This window comes from Chroicocephalus ridibundus, chromosome 2 (assembly GCF_963924245.1).
Source record: "Chroicocephalus ridibundus chromosome 2, bChrRid1.1, whole genome shotgun sequence".
Lineage (NCBI taxonomy): Eukaryota > Metazoa > Chordata > Aves > Charadriiformes > Laridae > Chroicocephalus > Chroicocephalus ridibundus.
Genome location: NC_086285.1, coordinates 65,369,157 through 65,395,211, shown reverse-complemented (window position 1 = coordinate 65,395,211; position 26,055 = coordinate 65,369,157). Strand labels below are relative to the sequence as shown.

At 43.3% G+C, this 26,055-nt stretch overlaps 1 protein-coding gene and 1 long non-coding RNA gene across 8 annotated transcripts in view; one reads left to right on the top strand and one right to left on the bottom strand.

The window, feature by feature from the left end:
* Positions 1-11,355, bottom strand: part of KCNG2 (potassium voltage-gated channel modifier subfamily G member 2) — a 64,058-nt gene extending 52,703 nt beyond the window's left edge. Inside the window, exons 1-3 of one of the 6 annotated variants that reach the window (XM_063325777.1) lie at positions 11,207-11,355; positions 9,743-9,908; positions 180-668 (exon numbers count right to left, since the gene is read on the bottom strand). The gene's annotated coding sequence lies outside the window, so the exon portion shown is untranslated. Of the gene's footprint in view, positions 1-179; positions 669-9,742; positions 9,909-10,832; positions 11,096-11,206 lie in introns of those variants that run through there. The other 5 variants (XM_063325778.1, XM_063325774.1, XM_063325775.1 and 2 more) reach the window with 5 other exon arrangements.
* Positions 11,356-11,445: 90 nt separating this feature from the next.
* Positions 11,446-25,564, top strand: LOC134511579 (uncharacterized). 2 transcript variants are annotated; one of them, XR_010069910.1, is made up of 4 exons: positions 11,446-11,567; positions 16,097-16,234; positions 17,239-17,727; positions 20,352-25,564. It is a non-coding gene; the product is annotated as an uncharacterized LOC134511579 (long non-coding RNA). The 2 variants fall into 2 exon arrangements; XR_010069911.1 differs by lacking the exon at positions 11,446-11,567 and adding an exon at positions 11,754-11,788.
* The last annotated feature ends 491 nt before the right edge of the window (positions 25,565-26,055 follow it).

The window sequence follows — 26,055 nt, the reverse complement described above, 5'->3', positions numbered from 1 at the left end:
ACATAATTACAAAAACCTAACCATAACTGTACTAATATTGTACTTATTGCTGTGCTGTTGGGAGCCCACTGGTGTAGCAGAAATGCAATATGGGTGAATAAGCAACATAAAAATGTTTTTAAATCCATCCTCGGATCCCTGGAAACCCACATGCTGTTTCCTGTCACTCCAACACTTACCAGTTGGCTTGGATAAAATTACGGAAGTGGCAGAGGGATACCCATTCCATTACCATATTCATTCATGATCTTTCATCCTCATTTTCACTGTATGAGAAGCAAGCTATATAGCACCACCTATACAGGGCACAGTATCATGCTCCCTCTTGCCTTTGCCTTCTCAATGCAGCCCCAAGATTTTCTGGCACGAGTGGCACAGCTTCAGCACAGGAGTTGAAGGGAATGCCCAGCCAAGAAGCCAGAGCAGTGCCCCAGATGTTCAGAACCAGAGGTTTTTCACTCCAGGGGGCAACTTAGTTCCCAGTCTCGTGGCTCCAGCTCAAGCACACTGTTGTCCCACCTCACTGCCCTTCCAAATCAAACAGCGGGCTCAGCTCTGTCCTTTCAAAGGACTGAAGGCAACTACTCCATTTAAACGGGACTCGGGGAGGCACTTGGCTCACAGCTTTGACTCAGCCTTGGCTATGTAGCAGGGGTTCAGAAATACTCCTGAGGAGAAAAAAAAAAAAACCAAATGATAATGACGATGTCTAATCTGGAGTGCTTTCTGCCTTCTGCAAATGGGTACAAAACCTGGCCATATCCTGAATCTGTGCTAAAGATATCTAGATGCCTATTTTCCTGCCTGTTCCCACACTTTCTAGTACTCCAGTTTCCAGAGAACAGAAACTCATCTGTGCAGGCTGCAGAAAAGCTTTGGGTCACGCTACACAACTCCTAAGTTGAGCACCTGGGGAGCAGGATGGGAGGGCATCACAGGGTCTATTCAGATCCATTCAGGGACTCACCTGGCGCCAGCAGCACAGAAACCAAACCTGGGCCTCAGGAGTTCATTCAGAAACCTGAAGTCAGGCATTGCTGAGCCTAGCTTGTAAGGACCTACACCTTTTTTCAGAGATAGCCCTGTGAATGTGCAGCTGATGACTGTGAGCCACTTTAGGCAGCTCTTTGAGACATCTGCTATCCCTGTGAATGGGTAAGTGAATGCACAAAATCAATGGAGACAAAACTCATGCTCATGACAACAGAGCACAGAAAATAATGCCAGATGTACAGATAAACAGCCTGAACACTGCAGTTCTACTTTGACCTGGTATCATTTTAAGTCAAAATACCAGTCTGTGCAATTTTACACTAACTTATTTTAAGTGAAAGTGGATCATTATGCTTATATTATGAGTATTTGAATACATTTAGTGGCCAGATGAAATTCCAGCAACGAATGGCTCAAAGTCAGACCACCTCTACTAGCTTTCATAAATGGAAATAGGATGGAAAAATCAGTGGCTAATACAATTCACTGGAAGGTTCAAGGACCTCATAATGCGCAATCATGACATATCCTGCTCTTAGGAGCAGTTTGCTCCTAAAACGGAACACTGCATTTTCATTTACATTCTGAAAATAGAGGGTCTGATTTCTTTTATACCTTTCTATGCTATTTAATATAACTGCAGCTGTGTCTCTTGCTTCATTATTTTGCACTGAAATCTCCAGTGATGCATAGAATAACTTAAAAATTGTAGAGTAGGATCTTTCTTTGGTACAATTACTTTTTCTTTCTTCTTTTTAATAACGGTCCACTTTTGAGAATGCCAGAAGTGGTATAAACTGACATACTCCAGTGGATTCTCGAGATTCATGGAAAAAGATAATTAAGAAAATATTGCTCTCTGTTAGGATTGCAAATTATTTCTGTGAATTCCTCTGAGATCCGTACTCTGTGTCCTCAACAGTTCTGCCTGCAGTTGAGGTTGGTTGAGCTAAGGAAGGTACACAGGCAATAACTAGGTTATTGAGAAGGAAAGCACTACCAAAATCCTGTTAAGTAGGTCATTATGGGCCTCATATAGCTCTTGTGACAAAGTTCGAGGCAAGGACTGCGGCGTACGATGCCAGGATCCTGCAGAGATCTCCAAAGTGATGGTGGCAAAGAGTACTGGAAAGAAAGATGAAATTTATCCTGTCTAAGCTACTGCTAACACCATGAAGGACAGGATGGTGGTAATTGGTTTCTTTCTTTCTTCCAGGGAGTTGCAATCAGAGTTTAAGCAGCTCACCAACGGCACACGCCACCATTAAGCCTACTGTTTATCTCACGCCTTGTGCTTGTTAGCCTTCTATGATAAACAGTACCCTTAGCTTATAGTTATAATTGGTTAATTTACCCATACTTCCAGGTCTAAAAGAAGAATAAATAGACACTGTCCTTTTTGCAGGGATATTCAAGCATGAATAATCAGAACAAAGGATGCCAAGGAAGCGAACAGTGGGGGGGAGGAAATCATGTCACTAACTCTTTTTGATCTTTAGATCATGCTTGAAAAATCTTCTCAACCAAGAAGGAGGCAAGAGCAGCCCAGGGAAATGCTCACTCCAGAGGATTCAGAAAAGAATCAGGCTGCTGCCATTATACGCGACAAATCCTCATCTGACTTTGTTTTTTCACACTGATACATGCATATAGCAATGTGGGCCCCCCCTTATAACACCTTTTTATAAGCAGTTAAATTAATCCAGTTCATTAAAACATATTGAAGTGTGAGTCTTGGATCATACACTGGTCTTGTCTCACTTAAGCTAAAGGTGGATCCCTTCATTTGGGGAATAAATTAATTCTAGACAATCTTAAAAAAAAAAAAGGAAAACAAATACAGCATTTAGAATTGTAGTAGGTTGTTGCATAAGGTGTCGTGTTTGATATGAAACAAAAAAGCATATTTCTGAGAAGCATGCGCATACACATGTACAGCATTTAAACAGGTGTTATTTGTCACAGTCTACCACAGACAGCATCAGAGCTTACAGAGAAACACAACAGCTATTAAAAATGATTCACCACACTTATTAACATGACAAAGCATATGACAGTGAGCTAGTAATTAGAACATATGAGTTTGATAAATAAAAGGTTTTTAAATGTTCTGTAAGGACCCACTCCTGAAACCCCTTACTTACATGAGTCCATAAGCTTCAGGACATTGACTCAGTAGGATTGTTTGTGTGAATAAGAATTACTCATAAAGGCTAAAGTCTGGCAGGATTAGGCACTGAATGTAAGCTCTTTTCACAAATTTTTATTTTAAAGTTAGAAAAGAAATAAAATCAGAAGTTTTAGTCCTTCTTAGCCCAAGGACAATGTATTATTAACCCACAACTCTGAGGGTTTTAACTCTAGACCACAGTACAAGTACAAAGAAATGCAAGAACAAACATCTAGGACTGAGATGTGCTCTCCTTTATACCAAGGTAGATCTGGATAAGCTCCTTTGATTTCCCTCAGCATAGCCAAGAAGAACATTTCCCTGCCTTCTCGCCAGGAATTGCTCCCGTTGCAGAGCATCTAAGAGCAGTCTGCAGAACAAATTCAAGTCCTTCTGCAGCCAGAGGAAGGCTTCCCAGCATGAAGCCTCATAAAACCACCAGGAGAGGCTGAACTCAGAACAAGGTTTTAGGGAAACACTAAATTTAATACTAAAATGAGAAATATTTTAGTGACATTTGCATTGAAGAATATACACACAGAAGGGGAGATTCGCAATCTATAATTCTCAAATGCTGGGATTCTCAGAAGCGTGGAGGATATGCTGCTTCTACTCTCTGCGGATAAAGTAAAGGTTGTGCATACTGTGCATTTCCAAGCCCCAAAGGACCCAACCTTTTGTTTCTAAATCAGTAGGTATAAAATGGAGCCTTATACCTGCTTCAAGACTACTTCAACTGGTCATGAAAAGACTTTTAAAATTTCTCTTATTTCTCCCTTTCATACGTAACACTGACGAGCTTCCCTTATCCATATATATTTTCAAAGGTTTTCACTGGTTTTAGAGTCATACTCAGAAAAGTCCTTCCTGAAACACCTTTGATAACTTTACGGACTTCTAATGACAGTAAAAACTGCAGCTCAAAGGCAAACCTGAATAAATGACCTTGAAAAACACAAGAGACAAGAACACAGCAAAAAAATTATTCTCGGTACAGAACTTACATCAAATCAACTGTATCTGAACTAGAACTGGTGTGACTGGAGTTGTTCCTGCCTTCTTGTAGGCTGAAGACTGGAGGCATATCCCTGAGGCACTGACATGGTACCATGACTTTCTCTTAATCAACCAACACAAGTTCAACTGAATGACAAGCTAGAAGAGACACATAAAACTTATCTGGGAACTAAGACTGAATACATTAACATGAGTACTGCCCCAGGAACTGTCTCCATGATGAAACATAACAGGGTTGAGATTTTATTGTGTGCTTCTGGATATTGAAAGACATCATATAAATGGTAGCATTCAAAGTAAGCACACCCATACACATCAATAGAAGCCACAAACAAGCCTCCTGCGGCTTCACTGACTGCTTCGGTTTGGCAGGTAAGACCAGTCATTATTCTGAGCACGGGGGTAAGCTCAGAAGTAGGTCAACGTGCCTTACTGCAAACAAATTTAACAGCTTAGCTGAACAACAATGTCTTGCAGCCCGAAAAGATGTCAAAAGGCCCAGTAACGGTAACAAAGTGGTGCTAGCCTGTCCGTAGAGGCACATAGCAAGTCTCTGCCACCAAAACATAACTGCAAATTCACTAGAAGAAAAAAAAAGGAAAAAAAAAAAAAGGGAAGCATGGAATAAGGAAAGATGGTCTCAATCTTGATGGTCTGTTGTAATCTTCATTAACTAGAAGCACATTATAGTGATCTCCAAAAGCAATAATTTTCGATGTCAGAATTAGACACTAAAATTTCTGAGGATGTGCTCCACATCCTGGGAAATATCTGCTCTTTAAAGTTTTTCCTCTTTAACTCAGTAACATTACCAAAGGCAGTTTGTGAGGGAAGAGAATTAATTTTCAAGAGACAAGTAAAAATTTCATCCTGGCAGGTCGCAATAAAGTAGAATCCTAACCCATACGGACTTTAGCCTTGGAATAATATTTGAAAAGCTCTAAGCTAAAGAGATCTGGGTTTCACTCAGAGTTTTGTTGGATGAATTTATATTGTGATTGCAGTCTCCACGGAGGTTCCCTGGCTTCCTGGCTTTACCATCTGAAAAAAACTGCACTGATAATCTGAAGGAAAACAACTGTTTCTCTTGCTGCCCATCACATTCTGTTCAGCACAGAGTACCTAGAATTCTTGCAGTTCACTCTGGGAAGTTCAAAAACCCCTCATCTTCCCTCAAGCTCAGTCTATCCTTTACCTTATTATTTTGACCGCTCAGTGATTTACAGTATTGAGAATGCACTTTCTCTAGAGATTGTTTCCATCTCATTTCCAAAGCAGGATGTTCCTCTTTTTAAAAATGCAAAAAAACCCACCCAGAATATTTTCCTACACGTGGAAAAATCTGTCCATCAGTGTGATAACCAACTTCATACAGTGGACAGGGCTCCTGGCTGACATTGCTTCACACCACCCATGCAAGCAATATGAACTCAACTCATTAACGGGAGTCACACATCATTTCCTTCATTAATCTACATCACTTGGGTGGCTAAACCAGCATGTTCCTGTTGTGGTTGATGCTGAATATGGTGTTCTTACATTGTTGCTCACCCAACTCAGTGTTGCTTCAGCTGTAACCAAATTTTGAGTTTAGCTGTGAATGAAATAATTCCAGCTCAAGCCAGTAACAGCCCCGTAATCCCAAACCCACCTGAACCAGCAATGGTATAAGGCACAGAAACCAGGGCTTATAATCCATGCGCTGCTGAGCCCCACGGCAAGGGACTAACCAAGCAGTATTTTACTTGACTCAAAGCTGGTTTGATGTGACAGATTTAAAAGCAGTAACTTAGGTCCAGTTCTAACTAGAGAAATCAAGAAGTGGGTGGGAATGAGCTTCCCATTCAGGATCCAGTTCCATTCAACACCCTGGAGAGATAAAATCCCAAAGTCTCAGAAATGAGCTAGACTTTAAGAAGTTAGGTATATTTTTCAAGGGTACAAAGCTCGTCACAGAAAATTATTCTCACACCTGTGCCAAATCCCTGGAGGATGGTTTATCCTAAATCTGAGTGGTTTACTTCTCCTCCTTTTTCCTTCATCTGTACAGTCTTTCCTTAAACATTTTAAAATTACAAATGTCTTGTAATTCAGACAGTGGAGTAAATATGCACAAAATGACGACGCGTGTGAGGAATCTGCTTCACAGCCAATACACAATGCCTGTTTTTTATCTGAGAAACCTCATTTTCAGCTCATTCCAATAATGTATCTGACTGGAAACATAAAAAAAAAAAATAAAAAAACCTCACAGGATAGCAAGAGAATGGTTTTTCTCAGAAAATAAACACATTTATCATTCGCCTCTGAAGTTCCCAGGGGACCAAGCTCAAATCCCAGGTGGACCAAGCGAAGCCAACATAGTGGTGGACTCGGTAGTGGACTCGACAATCTTTGGGGTCTTTTCCAACCTAAATGATTCAATGATTCTATTATGTGTTGGCACCCCTTTCCACCTGGGGAGTGATGGAGTTCAGACAGAGAAGGGTATCGCCAGCATGCCCACAGCTGTTCCCACGAAGCTCCCATTCACCGAAGGGTGAGCACTGAAGGGTGCCAGTAGGCATCCTGGCACGAGACAACACTGCACACAGACAATGCTGATCTTACCTATTATTCCCTGCCCAGTTGATATCAGCCTATTTATTCTGCTAATGCAGCCAGGCTGCATAATGTAGGCTGAGACAAATGGTTCTAACTCAACTGTCACAAAAACCCCACATCACTAATATTTACAAAGTGTTTCTTGTGGGTACCGTCTCAGTCTAAACACGATTTGTTTCTTCAAGAAACACGAAGCTCTGAAAAAGAAGATAAGAATAACTTCCATAATCACCAGCATGTGTAATTCTTCACCTTTTGAAACAACACTGAAAGGATACATTTTTAATGCTTTATTTTTGTTTCGTCTCGGTTGCTTTAATATTCCTAGAATCTGGAGTACCACCTTTTTCCTTTTAAATGCTCGTGTTCTTTCCTGTTTGTCTAATATTGATTTGCCTCCTGCCAGTTGTGCAGAACTCTAATTTAACACGTTTTAGCTGGATCCCTTGTTTTCAACAAACTTCACGAATGCTACTAAGAGAGGTCAGGAAACGAAAGACACCACTTAACCAAGTAGCATAGAGCATGGAGAACCGTTATTTGTGTAGATACCCTGTAAACATGGTGGCTTTATGTTTATTTTTACCAATAGCTGGCAGCACAGTTAACAGTATTAATTATCCTTACTTTCAACGTAGTTATTTAGAATTCTGAAAAACAACAAGAAAGAGATCATTTGGGACCTTTTCTACTCAGGACTAGGAACACATTAAAGTTACTTGATTCAACTACAGTAATTTAAACTCTTCCTTTAGTTTTCTGTCATTTGGAAAAAATACCACAAACCTCTGATTTGCTTTTAAGTTTAAGATTTTACCACCAAATGGCTGTGAAAGAGCAAATTTGCTGGTATAACCTGAACGACTATCAGAGATGTCAGTTCATGTTAAGAAGCTGGGAAACTCTATACTTCTCATCTTTCTCCACAGTGAAAAAACATAAAGAGATTTTAAATATTTAATAAGAAGAATAATGCCCCAGAAATTGCACTTCAGTGGAATACATGCACCTAAGGTTCGTGGAAGCACTGAAAGTTTTAAACTGTAAAGCACTCATCCTAAAGCACATCAGCTTTTAGTAAGACATCACAGATGATTTTTGAGTTGGTAAGGGCAGAAGGACAATATTAAGAAAGCAGAGAGGCTCTGGCCCCTCTCTCATCTTGAGTAACATGGGGAGCGTCCACCCATTCTGCTGGCAAGTCAGGGGAAAGCCACTCGTCTTGCATCAGCCAATATGACTAGCACCAGAGTCTTCAAAAATGTTATTTTTTTATTCTGCTCACCATTTGAACACACTGCACAGAATCTTAATTGGCCTTGGTATCTTAGTCCCATTGAAAAAGAAAAAAGCAAGGAGGAAGGCAAAGGTCTTCTGCAGGCAAGACACGAAGAACAGAGGAACACATGAGAAGGCAAGACAAGAGGAACACAAGAGGAGCAGAAGCAACAGAGTCTGACTTTCCATATGGCTAAAACTGCCTCCTGAAATGGGAGGTAGGTTCAGCTGAGATGCAGGATAAGAACACACCAGGAAAGAAGTACAAAGTAACTTGAAGCTGTCAGGTTTAATTAATAGGCACTTAAAAATGCCTGACATGCAAAAAAAGCATTAAGGTCCATTGTTTACAAAAGCTGTCATAATCAGTCTGATGAAGACATTAATCTGAGAAGGGAAACATGCAAGTCACATAACTCAAAACTGATGTCCTAATGAATCAAATAAGCTACTTGATGCGATGCGAGGCACAGTGAATATTTAAAACCTCCAGTTTTCATTTTCTTCCCCTAATACCATTCAAATTGAACATTTATTTTTATCATCTCTTCAGTCGTAAAATGCTGCCTCTCTTTCTGCCTTGCAAACAATCTGAGGACACAGTGATCACATCCAGTGAAGTCTTTCCCCCGATTGCTCAAAACAAGCAATCAAATAGTTGTCTACATGCAAGTTCACAAGCTAAAAGCTATGCCGAGCATTCAGAAGACAATACTCTGGAATAATTCACCATCTGGGTACTCTTACCCTGTACCAACAGTACCCATGCACGTTGTTAGCACGGTTAGCTACAGCACTATCAGTTCCCACCAGCTTTTCTGGCTCTAGCTTCTCCAATTAGACAGGTCTTGTGCTACAGAAGTACGAGGGTTTCCACAGTATAAAAAAACCCATCCAACATCAGCTTGATTACTGATCCTGTCTGATTGCAGACCGTACTGGGTTCAGTGTAAGGCACAATCACATTACTTGGGAGCAGTTTCTTAGGCTGTCCTGAAATTGTACTCTGGCATTTAAAAGGATTTCTCACAAAATCAAACACAACAATGACAAAGAAAAGGGAAAGACAAGAAGCATCTGAAAACCACCACAATCCTGCCTAAGCGTCCTGTTCAGCAAAGAAATACAACTCTTCTCTCATCTGTTTTATCAACACAGAGCTGCTAAAGGAAAAAAAAACAAACAACACAACTCATATTTTAGGGCTTCAAAACTGAAGTGACATAAACACAGCAGGGCTTCATTAATGGGGGCACGACGAGAGTTATTCATACACAAGGCTGTATCACATTTAAAAGCTGAGCTGAAACTCTCCTTTGTGTGCTGTTTTAAAACCATTCCATAATTAAGCCCAAAGAGATGACAGACATTTATTGACAGTTAATGCAGTGCTCCCACGATGTATTATTAGGCACAAGATCAGAGGCGCAAGGCCAAGTGCTGTTAATCTCCACGAGTGCAGTAGTGTCTCAGATACCTACTGCCCAAAAATATATGGTGATATTGCTAATATTTTTTAAAAGGCAGAAGTCTTGCGTTTTCACAGAAACTGATAGGCTGATTAACCCATCAAAATACAAGTGTCATGGAAAAGAACCTGAGACAATTTGCCTATTTTTTAACCCCCTTTCCCCACATAAGGGGAGACGTATAAAAAAGGACTACCCTCCTTTGCCTTACCTGATGTTTTACTTTAGCAGTGTCAAATCTCATCCTTCGTGCTTGGCTAGAAACCTTTCCAAAACAAGTGGGAACATCTATCAACTTTTACCCAAGGTAAAGGAAGTGCTGAATATTCAATCGTAGGTTTCCTTCCAAATGCTCTGCTTGTTTGTTTTAGGGAAGCCTTAAGAAGAGCAAATAAAAGAGGTTTGAAATCCTCTGAGCAAAACTGACTTCTTTTCTCTGAAGGTCATCCTCAAGTCATTTCACAACCACGGAAATAGCCGGGGGGCGGGGGGGAATAAGCAGACTCAAAAGACACCTTTCCTTCTGAAATAAGCGGTGCCGCAGGCTGAACTAAAAACATGCCCTCAGGTGGGTTTGCCACTTTTTATGGACCCAGTCGATCTTCCCCCGGGGAGAAAGATGCAACAAGAAGTTCTTGCAAAAGTAACTACAACACAAGCACTGCACATAAAGGAGAGTCTTCAGAAAGACTCCACTAGAAGCAATCAGGGTCGTCAAGGGTCTTATGGACAAGAATCTTCTTCATCAGGACAAATCTTAACCCCTGTTTTCAGGGCCAGTGCTGAAGTCGATATACTAAAACCATACAGCGTGGTTCTGAATCAAGACAGAGCCTTGACAATTTTATGGTCTGTTCTTACCGAGAATACGCACTCCAATATTTAGAAACACATTTAGCCAACATTAACTATGACTGACATGCATATTCAGAGGAAATTTTGCTTGGGATCCAAACTGAAATTCATAATCACGTTAGCTATAAATATTATTTAGCAGATGTTGCAACCTGACTAAAGACTCAATTTTGTGTAAACCTTGAGAAAGACCCGGGAACCCAGCGGGAGCTCAGCCTAGGTGAAAACTATGGGATTTGGGGCTCCTTGTGCAGTTACACCACCCTCCTTTCAGTGCCAGCTCAATACACCCTGTTTCTGTAACTAAAACGAAACACCACCCCCTAAAAAACCCCGAGCGAGCAAGCAAGCAAGCAAACAAAAAGAGTATTCCCGGGCACTTCGGGCAGGACCAGACGCAGCTCCGACCGCCACCGACCCCCCGCCGCCAACACCGGACCCGTTACCTTCGGCTGCCGCTCGCCGGCTGCGGCAGGACGGGCGCCCTGCCCGGGCAACCGCCGGCTCCGCAGCGGCCACCGCGCAGCCCGGGGCTCACGCCCGCCCGCGGGGAGCGCCGCCGGGGCCGGGGGGAAGGCGGGCAGCGGGGTCCCGCCGCGGGGGGGACCGGGAGGGACGGGGCGGCGGCGGCCGCGCTTCGACCCGGCTGTGGCTGCGCCCCTCGCTCCGCGCACGGCTCGGGGCGAGCAGGGGACCCGGCAAGTGAGCGGCAAAGTTGTTGTTGTTGCCGCCGCCCGGAGGCGGGCGGGCGGCAGAGGCACGGCGCCCGCCCCCAGCCCCTCGCCCACCGGCTGGCTCCGGCCCGCCCGCCCCCTCTCACCTCAGGCGCTGCCTCCTCCCCGCCGGCACCGGGGAAGGCGCCGGCTGCTCCCCGCTCCATCGCGGCGCTGCGCCCCGCTCCCGGCTCCCCAACTCGACCCGGCTCGCTCCGGATCGCCGCGGCCCACCCTCCCCTCGCCGCCAAGTGCCAGCGCCGGCCGCGGAGCGCCGCCTGCCGCCTGGGGCAGAGGCTGGGGGCGGCCCTGTCCGCCGCCGTGCCGGTGCGCCGGGAGGCCGCCCCTCCCTCGCCCGGGGCAGGCTGCCGCCTCCCCGCCGGGCTGGCAGCGCGGTGGGGGCAGCGCCGGCCCCAGCTCGCCCCGTGGGGCTGGCGGCGCCCTCGTCGGGGGCGAAGCGGCCAGAAGGTAACGGCGTTAATATCCTTTTAAAAGATATTAATATCTTTAACACCCCACACCCCGGGGCAACGCGCACCCTGGCGTCCCGGGGCTGGTGGCCGGCTGCCGCCCGCAAGCGGCTGACGTGAGCTGCTCAAAAAACCGAGCCCGAGCCTTAATTTACCGCACTTTCAAAAAAGTGAACGCGCCGGCGGGCGGGCTTGCCCCGGTCGCGCTGCTGGTCTCAGGTAAGTTTACCCGTTCACGCCCCGTGGTGCGGCAGAGACAGCCTGGCTCCGGCAGGGGAGTGTTGTCGGAGAGCCCCCGCTGCCTGTGAAGGGCTCCCCACGGCTGGCGAGTGTTTTGTTGTTTTTTTTTTTTTGCCGAGTTTCTGCCTAACTGCGGTGCAGCTGCTGCCCGATCGCGTCCCGGGAGCCCGACCGGGACGCGCCTTTGGAAGCAGCGCCCGCCAGCCCCGGCCACGCAGGGCTGGTGCCTCTGGGAGAGGGGAGGTTTTGCGCGGCCCCTGTCCCGAGCGCTAGCGGGGTCTGCGTGTCCCGGGGGCCGCCAGCACCCATCGGTAGGCAAAGCGGGGGGCGACCTTCACGGGCGTTCAGGCACAGCCGTTACCCTGCCCGATGTCCGCGGTTTGCGCGCCAGGCACCGGGGAAAATGTAAAGCCTTCTGATGCCGCTGCGCGGCCAGGGTTCGCCCGCGGACCATCACCGCGGGATCCCGCTCCGCCGTGCCAACAGAAAACATCACGCTTGCAACTTTTATGGCTTAAATAACGAGGACGTCTTGCTGGAATCCTCCTCCCCCCCCCCCCACCTTCCGGTACTACATCAGGTTGCAGCTTATTTGCGAGGATTGAAATACATTTCCTGAGGTGCCTTCTTTATCTCTTGCCAGTTTCTTGCGAATGTCTCTGTGGCTAGTATCTGGCTCCAGATTTTTTGTCAGTTTTTACATCTTTCAATTTATTTACTGTGTATTCTGGCATTCATTCCAGTTTTTAAAAATATTTCCTTTCCCCCCTTGGGGAAACTTCTGGCTAGTTCTGGCATCTGTCATGATTTTTGCCTCTTAAGACTGAAGCAAAGATTATGTATGTACTAATTAGTGTCTTCTCAGTTAGTGGATCAGCTGCAAGAATATATCAGGTCAAACTTGATAAAAAATGCCAATCCCGGGCAGCCCCTTGCGTCTGCAAGGACCCAACTCTGCATGTCTCCGAGAAAGCAGCATGTAGGTTTGTTGATACTATCTGGAGATATTAGGGAGGTTCTCTTTGTACGTACATACGCATTTCATGCTTTTACTGATTATTCCTTACATTCACTACAAAATCTATCAAGTTTCAAGGGAACACTTCATTGCTCTTGAACTGTTTGATTTTCAAGGTAACATGGAAGAAGTAATTGTCAATTTAAATGTATTGCCTTCTAATTTCATTTCATATTCTGTTGTCCTTGCAATATGAAAAGACAAACAAACAGGACCACCCATTCAACCTTGCTTATGTCGACTCCTTTTGGCAATGCTTCTTGCATGCTCTTCATGAATCAGTCCCCTCAGCTCTGCCCCTAAAGTCTGTGGAAATGACACAGGCAGTGCAATATCTGACCTTGTTCTTACCAATACTAAAGAACTGTTTTGAAACCACTTGCCTTTCTCATACAGCAAGATCTTTTCATTTTAATTTGTTTGCTGCTTGACAGCACATATAGCCTGGGACATATTTTCACTGGCGTGACATTTTCATGCATTTACTTTTCTGTGCCTGTTCTGTTTATCCAGTTAGCTTCACCTGTGTACAGCTTGCATTTTCGCAAAATGCTCTGTGTTAAAATACACTGAGGTATACCTTTATAATTTCTTTTTTTTTTTACCCTCTAATTCCTAACCAGTAATTTGACAAGACTATAGGAATTAGGAGCCCAATTCTGTTCACAAACTGATGTGGTGCTATTAACTTGAGAGGTTACCTTTTGTCTTATACTGGATCAAGCCCTGCTGTGAAGCGAAGTGAATAGTGACTGTGATTGCACAGGTGGAATCCCACTTTTGAATATGTCCAAAGCATTAAACAATATTTCTCCCCCCAAATTCCACTAAGTTGCAAATTCTTTACTAGATGCAACAATTCTGATAGTGAAGAGTGATAGTGAAGATCAGCAGCAGAATGCCATTTATGGGGTCCATGCCACTTACTTTCAAAGGTAATACAATTCCACTTTTTCGAACAGATGGAGAAAAGATTGCACGGAGAAGTTAACTGGTTTGGACATGATCATATTTGTACGTTCTTGGCAGAACTGATGTTGAAACCCGGGTCTCTGCCTTCTTCACACGTTGACATTGCTTTTGTGCTGCTTTGTGCTCGTGTTCCTTGTAGGCCACCTCTTGTGTGCCGTTCCCCATCTCAGGCAGCACCCACAGCTGCAGCACTGAGGCTAAAGGCTCCTTTTCAATTCTTCTGAAGACCATGGCAGCAAAACTGGGCCACAAAAGGCAGCTTTGTTTCATGCCCATGCCTGTAGAAGAGCAGGATAGCTAACATTCCTTCTTACTCTTGTTCCTGGACTTGCCTGGAGTAAATGCAATTGAGTTTGATTTACAATCAAGCCTTCCTACTGCAATTAAAAAGACATTTCTATGGTTTTCTGCGAGGAGCTCTCTTCACCCAGGAGTGTGGGCACAGCCTCATCAGTCTTCTAGCTTAAAAATTCCAGTTTCTAGTTGGACCTGGTCCTGCTTCAAATGAAATCACCACCTGAAGTCCCAATTACGTCAAAGGGAGTACGATGAAATGCTTTGCAGGTGTGTTTACCTGTTTCTTCCCAATCCGTCCCACCAGTGTTGCCATTGCTTCTGTGCCACAGATGGCAGTTACAATGTCAGCGACGGGACCAACACAGAAGCCAGGGCCCCCCTCAGTTTAACTTGTTCAATCAGTTTAAAACTTCTTAAATATGTTTAATTTTTTTTTTTTAAAATGATAAACTTAAAAGCACTTGCACTTCTTACGCTTGCAGTGCTCACTGAGAGCTGCTTTCGTAAAGCAAAAAAAACCAGCTGTAAGTGCAATACTTAAAGGTTTTTTTATCTGAAAGCTGAGAAAAGCTGGACTGTTATCCCAGATCTGTGAAGAGGAAAAGGTTACCTTTTCCTCTAGACTCACAATAGGATGACTCTTCGCATTGCTTTTTCTTTGGATTATTTTATCATCTCAGTGGTTATTACTGCCTCTGCCAATATTACTGCCTATTACTGCCATGAATTTGGTTTAGGATTTGTATCATCTAATCCAGAAAGGATTTCACAGGTCAGTAAGATGTTTCAGCTGAGCGTCAAAAAGCACTCTTCAAACAGACACAGCTTCTTGGGAGTCTTTTGGGATAAGTAGTGTTAGGGATCAGGGTTTATGTATATATTAGAACCCGTGTTTTACAGATGGAGAAACTGAGCCACCATGTTTAAATTATGTCACTGGTGACCAAAGAAACAGGACATGGCTATAGGCAGTAAGAACATGTACTAAAGCTGCAATTTTTAAGTTTCACTCTGGTGTCCCAGTCAGCCGAGTTGTTTTAGCTGCAAACTGGTGTAAAAAGTTGTCTCCATCTGTCTGGAAGGTCAATTGGAAGCCTTTGCAGAGGATGCGCCTAGAAACAGCGTCATCAGGCAGAAGCTGAGGCTTATGCGTTATTCCCATGTAAAAAGAGGAATCACAAAAAGGGAGGGAAGGTGATGGTGACCATGATTTTTGGGCACCTGGGGTGTGCGTAGACAGTGGAGGCGGGTATAGAATCTCGCTCCTCGGAATCAGTGGCAGGGATAGAAGGAAGCCCCTGGAAGCCCAACTCCCACTCCTTAGCTCTCATAGCAGACAGAAATCCCAGAGATGGGTAAGTGAATGTGTCTGTGAAGACTGTGTTGAAAAGTATTATTGTAATATTTTTGATCGATTGTCACGAAGTATTGCTGAGTGTGCTTTTGAAGGGAGAGAGAGGCAGATAACAAAATTTTGGTACCTGTCACGGAGATAATTATTTTTGTAGCTGTAGGGAGGGAAAAGGATGGAGGAAAAACAAGAAAGGGAAATGAAGCATCGCTTGCTTCAGGTTAGAGTGATTTTTCAAACAGGAAAATAATTAAGCCGAACTTCTATTTAAGTGACTGCAACCAATTCCACTCAGGGCACCTGATGCGAACAAAGTTCTCAGAGCTAAGAAATTATACTGCAGATAGCAATGCAGTGGGGAGGGATAATATAATTGTATCAGCGACAGCACTGGAGAAAATTCAGTAGTTTTCCCCTCAAGTTATTTGTCATGAAGTGGCCATGTGCATGTGCAAAATATTAGTGATCTATTATAACAATGGCCATGTGTATATACTACATAAATATAAAATTTTATGTGTATTTATATTCTTTTCTGTAAGAAGAAGGAGAGTTTAGAGTTTTCTGCAAACTATATATAGAAATTATATAACCTGCGGCAAGCAGGACGTACTTTTTATGTTAAAGCCAATTTTTCAAATTATTTCAGGGAAAATTACCCAGGTTGGAAAATCACAAGAGTTAAATAAACAAAGGAAATGAAGAAAGTCACAGAAGACATCACTGAACTACTGCGGTGATGGCTTATAAACACTCCATATCCTTTTTGTGTGGAAATAATATTGCTGTGAGTTACAGCTCTGGTATTTCCTCTTTTATTAGACATCAGGTTATGTTACTGCAGCTTTGCTGAGAGTCACAGCAATGAATTCGGGTCTCTATTATCTCTTGCATCCAGTTGCAAGAGCACAGTTGTAACAAAGAGCATACAAGTCATCTTCCAATTAAAGCTAGACTCAATTTTAAGGTAGTGTATGCAAATTTACCCTGAAACGGAAACCTCATTAAGCTTGTTATGTACAGAGGTGTTTATTTTCTTCTCGTTGTGTTTATGTCCAGTGCCGTGGGGGTGGTGGAGAGGGGAGTAACTCTGCCAAGCAGGAAGCTGTTAGCTACTTTGGCTCTTCGATTTGAAAATGAGACCCAGGTATACATATTAACAGCATTTATCAAAACAGGAACCTTGTGAGAACAAGATGTATAGTTAGATTTCAACTACTTTTTCCAGAGCAGATGCAAACTTAAACTGTAAACTGTCCCCATGTAGAGATGTGGCCAAGCTGCCAAAGCCAGGTGGCTGGCAGTGTACCTCCCACCCAGGCAGCAGTACTGTCCTGATTGTAGACCACACCACATGTTCAGAAATTGCTTTTCTACAAAGGGTTTCTATGTAAAAATCAACATATGTCCGCCTCCGTGTTGGTATAACAAGTCCCAGCAGCCATGCTCAGGCTGAAAAGATATTTTGCTAGTGTTGGGATTTGCCCACTCAAAATACCAAGGCAGAAAACATTCTGTAAATGGGAAGAAATACAGAGCACAAACTGCAAGCAATTTGGAAATTAGGTTTCATCTCTGAAACCAAACATAAGCACCCAAGGCTCTGAGATGCTTGCTGAACAAAGACACGGTCAGGCAGCCAAACAGATGGAAGAAGAATCCAGCGGTGTTAAGCTTGATCCTGTCCTGCTTCGGGCAAAATTTCAGCCTCAAGGGTTAATGCTCCTTAAATACAATTCATTGTGTAAATTCAACATTGCACCTAAACGTATTATATTTCTTGCATTACAGGCTTTGCGTTTGGAAGGGTTCTCCTAAGCCATTTGGCTGAAAATCAAGGACAATGAAAGAAGAATAATATCAGGATGATCTCCGTGAGGGTTATCTACACTGTGGTTCTCAGAAAAAAATTAATCCAAATTGACTAGTTTTAGATTTTTAAAATGGATCATTAAACCAAGCTAAGCTCCTGTGTTGACTCTCTTATTCAGAACTAAGGTTTTCCCAGTAAATTGTTGTTCATTGGAAAAAAAAAGAAAAATACATCCCATTTAATTCTGAATGTCAACACACAGAAATTTAAAACAGTTTAACAAAACCACTCTGAAAGTTGATTCAGATTAATATTTAATCATCCAGCATTCCTGTCGCCTGGAGGCTTATGAGCATGGGAAACTTAATGTGCTGTAAAGTAGCTTTTAAATTTTCATGGAAGGAGAATACGCCATTTTCAGGGAAGAGTAAACTACCGCTAGGAGTGGCCTACAGAAATAGTGTACGGTAAGTTTACAGTCCCACCCACTAACTTCACAGTAACTTCCTCTATGGACCTGCATCCAGATAGGTAGAATTTATGTATTATTCAGCTTGCTTTGCACACATGGCAGCACTTTGGGTACAAAATGGATCAGAGTGTAAACAGCGAACGATGGCTACGTCTACATCAGGAGCAAAATGCTACTGAGGGCCCAGCATCTGGGCTCTGTGTGTTTCGGGAGTTTTTCCTTCAGTGTAGCTGAAGCGCATCTTTCAGTTTTGCTCCTGCAAGAAGGACCCTGTGTTTGGGCAGTGTGAACCCAAGCACGGTAAATGGGGAGAATCAAGAAGCTATTTTCAAAAGCAGGGTCCTAGCTTGAAGTGCAATGCCAGCATAGGCACACCCAAGCAGAGCACAGCTTCTGCAGAAGGGCGAGTCTGATGCCAGCCTGGGTGCGCTGCCAGTGTAGAGTGACCAGCGTTGTGGAGACCTGCTAGAGGATGGCTGGGGGACTCCCTGAGTTAGCAGAGAGGTTGGTACTTTCCATTTTATGGAAAAAAGGATGCAGAAAAGCCCTCTTTGTCTTGATGCCTATGGCATCATTTAGACTGTCACAGCACTTGATGCAGAAGTAAGAGAGACTTTGTTCAGAAGATGCACAGCACTCTGTTTTGAAAACCACATTATAAAGATTGCATTGAAAACCAGCCCTGAAGCTTTTCTTCCCCCAGCCTGTTTGCCATGAGAAACAGTAAATTAAATAGCATCGGAAACGCCAGACTCCTATATGTAATGAGCATGCAGCCCACAGAATTCACTAAGCAAGAGGTCAGTGGGCTTAATGAATTTGAACGTGTCTTTTTAAAGACGCATATATTATTAATAAAATGTTCAGCTTCTTTGTGTGAGCTGAAATTACTGCAGAGCTTTTGAAACAAATTTCAGGGTTCGGGAAGGGATGTGCTATTGTCGATTTCAGGGTTGCATTTGTTAGCTACGTACATTGGTGTGAGTAGCATCTTCTGACCTTCAATCACTTACCACCAAACAGAAAAGAATTGGGTACATGATTTGCTCATGTTGCGATTAATGTCATGTTGCTGGTATGTGTGGTGTCTTTTTCATGAGAAAACAACAGACCTACTGTTCCAGCAGCTTGCAAGATAAATTAGAGAAAACACTGAGGTTTGGCAAGTGTGTTTTTTGCTCTTTACATAGCAATTAAGATTGAGAGGAAAACAGATGGCTACAGGTGGGTCCTAAGTAGCTGTACACAAACCTGTAATACCCACCTAAGGCATAGTCACCTTTTGGGATTTGGGTGGCTTTTGAACAACCAGAGGGCTGTTGGCAAATTATTCATGTGGATACTAGCCTATTCCTACACATGACAGTAGCACATGCGAGAGAGATGGGAATGACTGCCAGAAAGGGAAGGTTAGGGCAGCAAGAGGCACATTGTGTCATCTGTGAACCCTGTCAGTTATGGACTTCTAAAAAAAGAGGAGAGTTAGAATTTGCAGATGACTTCGCGGATGCTGACATCCAGAGGAGGGTGGTTTGGAGGAGAGGGGGGGAATGCAATTACCCCATTAATTCCGGCACTAGCAGTGTGTCTTTAAAAACAAAATAGGATGCTGCTAAGACTGGTAAAGGAAGGTCTGATGTATGCTACATCAGTTATTAAGTTGAATGATGTTTAAATTATTTTTTTTTTACAAATGCCAGTGGCTGAGCTATAGCATGAAGCAGAACAAAGCCACTGCCATGAAGAACATGAGTAATTTCAGCGATGGTACCAGCAGAATTATTTAAGCAGATTTCTGTGGTAACTGAGGCTTTTCTCACAGTGTTTAGTCTTGATGAGAACAAGAGACTGATGTCTTATCTACACTGCTTATCACATTTACTGTTTAATAGCACTGGAGCTGCTGAAAACAAATAAACAATGGCCAGGAAAGTAGAGTGATTACATTACCATGTAATGAATGTCCAGGGTCGCCAGTGGTATTTTTGTCAAAAAAAAAAAAAAAAGAAAAAAAAGGATTTTCAGAATCTGCAGGACTGAGGTGATCGCTCAGTGGGAGGTGTCACAAAAGAACCGTTTGCCTTCAGCTCCTTCTCCCTCATCGTGAAGGAACCTTCTCCACTTCCACAGTGGGGGAACTGTCGCAGAGCAGAAGGACAGACAAGCAAGGAGAGGGAGAGAGGGAGGCTGCCCTTGGCTCGTTTGCTGAAGTGCAGCCAGTTTCAGAGGAAGGCGGCTCTGGAAAAAGTAGGTGCTAGGCTGTTTGGGAGCTGGCAGGCTGCCCCTCCTCGACTAGTAATTAACCTGAGCTAGAAGACGAGGCTGCTTCTTTGTGAAACACTTACTGTCCTAGAATGGTAGTGACAGAGGCGAAACTGCTGGGGAGTGCAAAATTGACTCACTTATACAAGTTACACCCTGACCGACAGCATTCACAGCAGCCCGATCAACCCGGCTTCATGCTGGGGCATTCTTGAGCTGAATCACTGCAGGCAAAAGATTTCATTCACTTTCCATTGCTCTCTTTCAGGTACTTTGGTTATGCAATTTTATTAATTTAAACAGAACCCAACAATGCTTTTCATATGGTTTTTTGAGCCCTTTTTTTTTTTTTTTTAGAAAGACGCATCCCATAGTTTTTTGTTTGATGGTGCGCATTGAGAAGGAATTTTTGCTGAACTGTTCACAAAGATCCTGCCAGGTTATTTTTAAATGGGGAAGTGGCAGCTCATTTATAGCCGAAGAGCATGCCTGAAATGTTCAAATGAGTTCCAGCTGAGACAGCTTTGGGTACAGTGTGAAAACAGGGAGTTTGGTTGAAGAAGGTCATCCTACAGCAGGACATCTCTCCTTCTAGCTGTCTTCAGTAAAACCAAGGTGACAGATGAAATGTCACCAACAGCCTTTGCACTTTTCCTTTTAATTAATGGCTCTTTGAGTGAATCAGCAGACATGTAAGACTCATCTTTATTATGACTAATTTGCTATTAAATCCTATGTCACTATTTTAGTTCAGTGGTGCTATTGCTTCTTTACAGCTCACGTTACAAAACACCCTTTCAAAGCCCAAACAGAAATTAAAATTGATTAAACACACAGTTACATTGCCAAAAGCTACCTGAAAATTGAGCATGAATAGCTTCAGAAGCTAGAAACGTTATTCTAAAAAATTTTCTTCTAATGACAGGTTCTCTACCCCTAAGAGATTCCAGAGAAGGATGTCCTTGTTTGTAAAGATGCTGATGAGGAAATGTAAGCAGGCTTCACTCTTGCATTACACTTGAAACTGGATGGTTAGATTGCTCAAGTCAAAGCCCTAGAGGGAATCAATGCCTTGCTGGGGGGCAGTTCTGTCCCTGGTGATTTTGAGAGAGTATTAGTCTTGTCCCAGTGCAGAATAGAAAGCCATCTAAAGTACTGAAAACTTTTTCTATGTTGCTAAGGAAGTCAGTACAGGGGGCAAGGACAGTGTTTTTCTTTCTTCATTCGTCCTCCAAATGTTTGTAATTTCTGTGACCGCTCCCTGGGTGCATTCTTCATTAGTGTTTTTGCAAAAAAAAAAGTATTAATCTAACATTTTCTGCATAACAGTAACATTTCAAAAAAACCTGAACAATAATTCTGTTATTTTCTCACGGCAGTACTAGTCCCCCTCCCCGCCCAGTTAAATTACAGGTCATTCTGCCTGGGACGCTATTGTGGGGGAAAACAAGTCCTCCCACAGCTGGGGCTGAGGGTCCCAGTTGTCTGAGTGGGAATTCGTGCCACTGTCAGCCTGTCAGCTGTTAAACTGCTCCCTGACCTGAAGCTCTAGAGGGAAACCACCTTGGTGAATCGAAGGAATATCACGTACCAGAGCCCCATCACTGGACAGGCTTAACTCTTGCACTACTACAGCATCAAGCAACTAGCTTGTTAGTAGGAAAAATAAACCATTCAGCTTGGATATCAACTGAAAAATTGCACCATAATAAAGCTCAAGATTGTTACGTGTTCTGCACATATAAGCAACATCTATCCAAATGCTTTTTTCGTCCTACTACTTAATTCAATTTATAATAATATAGCAACTGCCCAGGAGCACCAACACATTCATATGCAGGAAGTAAATTAACTCAGTAAATTACTGACAAAAAGAAACAAACCAAATGTTTTTTTTTTTCCCTAGAATAGCATTCTCTCAACCATTATCAAACAGATAACCTGTGTGAAAAGCTTATACTTAAGGTGCCCTCCTTGGCTCTGCACTATTCATGGTACAAACCCATGCAGTTTATTACAGCATACAAAGAAAATTATTTTTATCTGCAAATACTCTGTAGTAGCTCTTTCTTGCAAATGAATTACAGGTCATTACCTACCAAATATCTGCTCACGTACGTGGCATGTAGCCACCTTAAAAGGGACAGTGGAAGTGTGTGCCTAATGAGGTCATCCTGGGAAATTCACATAGAGTCAGGCGAGTCTGATTAACAAGTTTACAGAAACAGGGACTGCAAGAAGACACGTCTTCACTTCTCAGGCTAGGCTGTACAGATGGCACTTACTCCAAACTGTTCCAGTTTACGTTAGAAAGTGTTTAATACGCAAGTTCAACCTATTCTATTCCCGGCTGAACATATTCAAGAACCTGGAGAAAACTGGTCTAAAGGGAAGTGTTAGAACAACATTTGCAGCTTAACTTTTCACCACAGACCCTGGAAGTTATCTTCAGACCTGCTTCTTGCAGGAAGAGTTTCAGTGAGGGTTGAGTTAAGGATTAAACCTGATGGGTTTCGTGTCAGGATTCAGACCCCTAAACATATAGGTGTATTATTTTCTTCACCACAAGTGATTTTCTTGTGGTGATACAAGATGCTTGCGCTCTAATAGGCACCGAGTCAAGCTCCAACATAACCTAAGCCATAAGCAATCCATTGGATTAGCCATAATAAGACAGTAGCGAGTCACCAAAACACTGACTTGAATGGCTGCGTACGAAAGGAACCAATCGTCTATGTCCACAGGCTAAAGGCAGGTACGAAAATAATAAAAATCACCAAAATAAATGCCATTAAGTGTCCATTTGGCTTGACCATTCAGCTCAGTGTATCAGGAAGCTGGAGAGAGGTAGGGGCAGCAGTTGCTGGGAGAGTGCAAGAGAAGAGGAGCTTCATTCTGAGGAAAAATACTGTTGGCACGTTCAAAGCTGCAGAATGAAAGAAAGGCGTTAAGTAAGTGCCAAGCTTTCAGTGGAGTAAAAGGGAATGGGTTACTTCATCTCTGACAATTGTAAACCTGACCATAAAATAGCATTCTTGCAGACAGAAAAATGTATGGTCTGAAAGAGTTACTCAAAAGAAAGATCAAAAGGTCCAAAGAGCTGGATATTACAGGAAATCTTTGACTGCCAGTGAAGAATCAGGGAAAATGTTTCTAAAATGGAAGGCACCATCTTTCAAATGGAACCTAACCCACTTGCAATTTCATTATGCATTGCACATTACTTACATTACTGATCCATGGTGGAGGGGACATTAGGTGACCCAGGTAAAGTCAAGAGGAGCCATCACAGACCTTTAAACAGTGTTGAACTGAAAAAAAGTTAAAAAAAAAGATAAAACACATCTGCAATTAAATTGTAACTCAGCTATAACTAAGTACGCACAAAGTTAAATGAATTCTGGCTCAGTTTCTCAGAGAAAATTAGATAGTTCTGCTTAAAAAAAAAAAGGTGGGAGAAAAAAGCATCCTTTTGCAAACGCATTTTTCTATTTTATGCTTTTAACTACCGGCTCTTAAATGGTGTCTGAAGAGGCCAGGGGGAACGCATTAGGACCTCACCACAAGCACTGTGTTTGAACATGGTTGTCTTGGGGAGAGGGGAAAGAAAGATTTCCAGACTCAGTATAGACAGAGCCTGAGGGCTGTTGGCATAAGCACAAAGCCAGAGTAGTGATTCAAGAAAAATGAAAAGAAAATGCCTTTAAAGCAGAATTCACCGAAGAGACATTAAACAGCAAATGGCCGGCAGGGCCTTCAAGAGCAGCGTTTAATAATTAGGTCACTGCTCAGTTGCAGAGCTTTTTTGTGGACGATGAAGGTGTTCTACAATAAGAGTCAGAAACCTGCCGAAAGACAATTTGCTTGCCTGTTTTAGAAACCCTCCTGGATTCCCTGGTTCAGTTTTCACCACCGTAATTACCAAATGGCCGAGGCAACTGATATAGCAAATTGACTGTTAACTTCCAAACCTGCTCACGGCTGGTCTTTAAGAGTTAACAGAGGAGATCCGGGAGGCAGCAGCTGCCGGCAGAACGCCTCCGAGCAGCTCACAACATCGTTCGGGGGAATGATGGACCTACCAGCAATTTCTGTGTGCAGAGGGACACAGCGCAATGCAAAGTTACTGGCTGCATTTAAAAAGTCTCCCTTTCTGTGATCATTACTCTCCTTTCCCTGTGTCCAGGTCAGCAAAGCACTTGCACACGCATTGTATTTTAAAGCACATGGCGAGGTCCTACGTGTGTTTCTGACTTGGTGTTTACAGACCCTGGCAGCTCTGTCAGAAAATGCCATCCAAGTGAATATTAGCCAGTAGTTGCACCCTGCATCCTGAAGAGGATTTCACATTTGAAAGAGAAAAGATGAGGCTGCTGCGTGCTACCAGGGAGCTACTGCAGTAGAGATAAGCAGAGAAATGTCATCCGCCAACGTACAAGATGAAGCATGCCAGCCCCTGGAGTTTTAGTGAATGTGTTTCCATGTCTCTTCTTTCTTCTAGCTTAAATTCTTTATTATTTTCAAAAAGGAGAGCATGTAAGCAATAAAAAAATTGCTTGTGAAGGAGAGGACTTGCGTTCTCAAGGCAGCCTCTGGATGGGTGAGATGGCACCTCAAAGGCAGCTGGATACAGATTTCTAATCAAATCAGTCATTAAGCTGTGTGGAGCTGGGAGCAAATCTCAGCACAGGCTTAGGCAGGTCTGTGTGCAGCCAGCCTGGTTTTCCAGCTACTGCTTCAACTTACAGTGTCGTTTTGTTTCCCAAGAAATGTTCTAGCAACCTAGGGGTACGGTGTGCTGGGGTGAGCAGGCTTGGGCTGTTCACCGAGCCACAGGCAGAACCCAGCCCAGGCAGAGACCTTGGCTTGCAGGACTGCCCTGTCCCTGCTGCTCTCGGGCTTTGAAGAGGCTCCTGCCACCAGCCCAGGGAGTGGAAGCAGGACTGGAGTGAGGATTTGGGGAGCCGCGGTGGCTTGCAGGAAGGCAAGCGGGAGCTGGGAGCTGAGACCAAGACTCCTCTGACAGCCAGAGCAAGCGAGGGCTCGGCCAGGAGTCAGAGCAGCACTGGCACTGGAGTAGAAACACTTCAAGCAAAGCATTGACACATCAGGACGAGACCAGATTTGCAGCCAGAAGCTCAGGCAGCCCTTAAGCAAGAGCTGATCCAGCCAGAGCAGAGGCATGGCAGGGTTGCCGGTCAGCTTTGGGTACCCCAAAGGCTGTGTCAGCCTCCTCAGGGGCATCTCCATAGCCCTTGGGATGGACTCAAACCTCCAAGGCTGCGAAGAACCAGAGCACAGACCAAACTATTTTCAGTCCCATCTGTACTGCACACTGATGTGCCTTGGTCAAAGTGACGTACAGGGAGTTGTTTTCCCAGTCTAGTGGGAACAGCACTCTTCTCTGATGTTCCTTCTTTAGAGCAATTAATTTTTTTTTTCCAGTTTTATGGTAAGGGAAATAGAAGAAAGTGTCAATAAACCTCAGAAACTCTTCTTTGGAAAATGTGTTATAGGTATAAGGTGCTTGTGATTTTATAACACGTATTTTTTTCCAGCTACAACGTGGAAATAATTTTAAGGGTTCTGTGTTATAAAATATAACTTACATAATTTAAAACCATTTTTCAAGGCTGAGATGAAGCTTTCTTTTACATTTTTGCACAGGTGCTGTATAATTGTTATATTTAATTCTAGATTTAATTGATGAGATAGTCTTCATTTTTTGTTGTTTAGTCTTACCTTCATGTATGAGGTCTGCTTTAAACCATCTGAAATTCATGTATGTGGAGCTTACTGAACAACAAAATTCAGTAAACTGTCATTGATCTCTGTACGATTAATAAAGACTAAGAAAATGCTGGCATATATACTGGCATATGACATCATTGTTCCTAAAAGGAACCATTAATCATTGACTCAACATTTGGGATTAATTGGTTCTGCTTATTACCAGGGGGAAATGAGCAAAAAGTTCAAGTTCCACTAGCAAAATTATGCACTATCACTGAGTAATCTCTCTTAAGCAGGAAATATTCACTGAATTGAGTGAGAACAGATT